We start from the raw sequence: 4,886 nt of genomic DNA, 5'->3' as shown, positions 1-4,886 counted from the left end.
TATCAATGGGGAAAAGTAAACTTGGAAATTAAGGGGAAACTGGATCATTTCTCTAGGTTGTATGGATTCTTAGATGGAAGTAAAAACTCAAGGCCTGGGTAATCTCACATGGAGGATGAAATGAGGAAGTACCAGAGAGGATAGCCTTAAGACTATATCCAAAAATAATTTGACCTGGTCAGGCAAGTCTTCCTGAAAAGTGTGTCTAAGAAGTCACTGGAGTGCAGGGCCTCCTCCCTTTAGGAGTTAGTGCCAATTTACCAGACATAAATTTTATCTCATTTTTGAGAGATGACAGCCAACACTGATAATCAGGGGTGTGATGATAAAGTATTGTTTTAAAAGTCCATTCTGTTTTTCCATAATACTTACTGCGTTGGAATGGTATCGAAGATGGAAAATCCAGTGAATATGGTACCAGTGAGCGCAATTTCAAAACTTCTTTGCAGTAAAATAAATGCCCTGATGTAATAAGGGGACTCACAAAGACAGATGTGCTCTGAAAGGTCTTCTGCAGTAGCAGACTTAACTGATGCTACCTCCCCATGTGCTAAATATGTATTTAGGATATATAAATACTCATAAATACTTCAGCAAAGACAAACCTCTTGCTCTTGGTAAAAGAAGAGAGTTAATATAACAGATTTGCTAATCAGAGGCAGACTGAGAACCATGAAGGCTTATATATACTGATATTTCAATGGTGGATACTCAGATTGGAATGAGAATTGTTGTGTGAATCATCCTTAGTTAAAGAAATTATATGGTTCCACACCCACTGTTCCATAGCATCACAACTCTCGTCTAGATTGTAGACCTAATCTTTAATTGTTCTTATGAGTTTTTGTGGATACTTGTGAGTACATCAACCTGGTTATTCATTTTGTCAGTGTGTATATAATGTCTCTGATCACCAATTGCGTGGTAATAAATGTTTAATAAATAGCTGCCCCTGCCACGCATACATGGTACACTTTTAAGTTTAAGCTGTTTTATTTACATTTATCCATTACTTTGTGAAGTCTATAATTTAACAAAACAATAAATCAAGTCCCGATTTATAGCATTTGTCAGTTTCTTAGGTGTAAATTCTCATGCTGACAAATTTAACAGAGTGGTTTGCAGAGGCAGTAGGAGCTATCCCTGTATGCCTCACAAGCAACTGTTTGCTGAGAGAAGCATCAGGCAAAGCCCTCCATTACTTCTTACCCGAACTGAAGAACCATTAATAATCGAATTTTTTTCTCTCCAGACCTCAGACCACTCATATTTATATGTATGTATGCATGCATGCATGCATGTGTATATGTATGTATACACACATACACACAAACATATAGACACAGACATGTGTATACATTGGTTATATCTGTATATCTATATGTGTATATATCTATATGTGTATGTATAAGGAGATATATATACCCTTATATGTGTATTTATTAAAATACATGTATATATAAATGTATGCATGTGTACATATACTTGTGCACACATGTATACACATACATATATGTGTATTATGTATATATGTGCATTGTGTGTATATATGTGTATATATGTATATATTACACACACACATATACAGACATACATATATACACACATGTAGACAGACATACAGACATAGACTTATGTATATATAGTGTCTGTATATTTATATCTATGTGTGTATATGTCATAATATAACCTTATATGTGTATTTATGAAAATATATACATATATACACAACTATATGCATGAGTGAATATATACACACACATGTGTATACACACATATATACATGCGTACATGCATGTACACACATGTACACACATGTATATACATATACATATATACACATACACACACATATATACCATTCCATCCTTCAAGACTGTCTCACAGGCCAGCCTTTTAGCTCTTACCTTAACCCACTAGGATGACTTGCCTGGAACCCCAATGTTTAATATATCTCCAGTTGCTGAGTTAAATACATCAGTGAATTAATTCACTATCCCACTCACCACTGTGGCTCTTCCAAACTTTTTCATCCCCCCTCAAATCTCTCTTGGTTTCCCCTCCCCTTCCTTCCCCTCTTACATGAGAACCTTGCTTCTCAGTTCACTGAAAACACTGAGATCGTTTGCTAAGAGCTTCCTCTTCTACCCTCCTCATTTCACTCCTCGCAGATGCCGTCTGCCACTATCTCCTTCTTCATTTCTCTCTCTCATGAAGAGGAAGTCTTTTGCACTGCTAAAGTCAACCTCTCTACTTGCGCTTGAGCCCTTTCCATTCTGTCATCTTCAGCAGGTTGTCCTCTCTGTCATCCCAACTCCCCCACTTATCTTCAGTCTCTCTCTTTCAACTGACTGCTTCTCTCCTACCGACAAGCTTGACTATGTCACCCCTTTTCCTCAAAATACCCTCAATTGATCCACCCATCTCTGCTAGATATTGTCCCACATCTTTCTTTCCTAAGTGTAGGCCTGCCAAGATCAAAGTCATCTGCCAAAGTTATCTTTCCCAAGTGTAAGTCTGACCATATCACCTCCTACTCAGTTACCTGCAGGATCAAATAGAAAATCACATTTGGCATTCAAAAGCCCTTCATAACCTATCCTTCCCTTTTCATTCTTCCTTTCCCCCATACTATGTGATCAAGTGACACTGGTCTCCTTGATGTTCCTTATATAAGGCACTCTGTCTTTCGACTCTGGAGATTTTCACTGACTTTCCCTCATGCCTGGAATGTTCTTCCTCCTCATCTCTCCCTCCTGGTTTACCTAGCCACCTTCAAGCCCCAGTCAAAATCCTATCTTCTTCAGAAAGTCTTTATTGACTCCTCCCCTTAATTCTAGCATGTTCCCTGTGATGATGATTTACAATATATTCTGCATCTAGCTTGTTTGTACAAATTGTTTGCATGGTGTCTCTCCCATTAGACCTGTGAGCTCCTAGATATCAGAGATTGCCTTTTGCCTTTGTTAGTACCTTTAGTGCTTAAGTGCTTTAGCTCAGTGCCTGATACTTAGTGGGTGCTCAATAAATATTGATGGACTCTTTGGATGAAAGTGGATTTTGCAAAATTACAATAGACAAGCTTAGCTCCAAATTAAAGATATGAGAATATATTCTGTTACCCTCCCCCACTTTTTTTTTTTTGGCAGGGAGTCCATGGATGTGGGGCAATGCCTATGATGTTAGATTTTTGAAAAAATAAACTGAAAAGTTTTGCCAAAAGTTTTCTTTTCCTTTTCCTTTTTTAAGATAAAGTTTTACAGGATGGCCCTATTGGCGAGAAAAAGCACAAGATACAGATGGAAATTTAGGAATGTAAAATTAAAAATTATAAAAATATCTATTTTAAAGAGCATCAGAGATAGACTTCTGGGTCATGTGGGCAAGGATTTGATATTTTCTTGGATCTCTACAACTTCTCAGACCTCTCCATGATGGAAATTGTATACCAAAGATGAAATAACTTCTTTGGTCTAGGACATCTGGAGTAAAAAAAACAGTAAAAAATTATGAACTGATGCTCAGTGATCCTAAGCTTGCTTCACACCTCTCTACAATCTTCCATGCTACCTGCATCAAGGATACACTAGTAGATTCAAGGAACGGACACAGGGCTACAACAAAATTCATCCCCATGTTGAGACACCCCCCTCCTTCCAGTGGTGTGGAGACATAGCTATAGGATATGGAAATTTACCCCAAGGCAGATAGCCCTGTAACAGCCCTTCAGGAGCAAAAGCCTACCTGAAGCCACAACAGATAGCCAGGGCTTCATCAGACCACCATCATACTAGTGCTGCAGAGCTCAGAACCGCTGGTGCAAGGGTGGACAATCCCACAGCAACAATGAGACAGCATTTTGAACTGCTGGTGGCAGCTTAGAAAAAAATCAGACTTTTTCTCTTGTGAGCAGGACAGGACAGGACAGGACATTGTGCATATTTTTGTTGGAGGTGCTATTCAAATACTCCACTAACCCTGAAATTCTCAGCAACTATTGGGGGCTAGTTCTGTTCACCCCCAAGTCACTTGAGACCTAGGTTTGATGAGCTTGGAATTGTCCAGTGTAGGAAGAAGCCAAAGATGCTTTGAGACCCAGCCCCCAAGGAAACCACCCTCAGATGGTAGATAATCAAAAAGTAAACCACAGTCGAAAATAAAGGGGTGAGAAGACCAAAAAAAAAATTGGGAACTTTTTGTGTTCCAGTTTTCTCGTTATGTTTTACCTTTTGTATTGCTGAACTCATAATGGATAATTTTGGAAAAAGGGTATTAAAATGACCTTGAATCACTGAGTCAGTAGTAGCTAGGGCATAATAGCATAAAAGCATAGTTTAATGAGTTGTCTCTTCAGGAAGTTTACCACTCCAGAAGCCAATGGTCATTTGATCTAGTCATCCTCTTGTGCCTTCCAAATGCTCTACTCAGATGGAGCAAAAGGACCCTTACAACTTTATGTTAAATGTTTTGATATAATTTTACTATTATTCCAATAAGCTGACCATCAGTTATCTTCTTCTCCATCCCATGTTTTAAAAGTCAAATCTGAAGCTCCTTAGTGGAGAGAGGGCCATCACTCTCTTCCCATATAACATGCTATAGCATCTCATGAATTTCAGAGTCCCTGACGATCCAATACTGTAGTGGGTGTGGGGAAGGTTCCATTTAAAAATCTGAATGTAATTATGGGGAGGAGGAGAGGGCCCCTAGAGAAGAAGCATAAATCCAGTCCATCAACTCCATTTCTTTTTAAAAATTTCACCCTCTCCCTTTCTGACCTTCATCCAGGAACCAGTCATACTACAGGGGTTATTAATCTTTCTGAGTCACATACTTCATTGTCAGTCTGGTGAAAATTATGAATTCTTTCTCAGAATAATGTATTT

Source organism: Notamacropus eugenii, chromosome 4 (assembly GCF_028372415.1).
Source record: "Notamacropus eugenii isolate mMacEug1 chromosome 4, mMacEug1.pri_v2, whole genome shotgun sequence".
Taxonomy (NCBI): Eukaryota; Metazoa; Chordata; class Mammalia; order Diprotodontia; family Macropodidae; genus Notamacropus; species Notamacropus eugenii.
The sequence above is the reverse complement of the archived record's forward strand: the minus strand, read 5'-3'. Positions refer to the sequence as shown.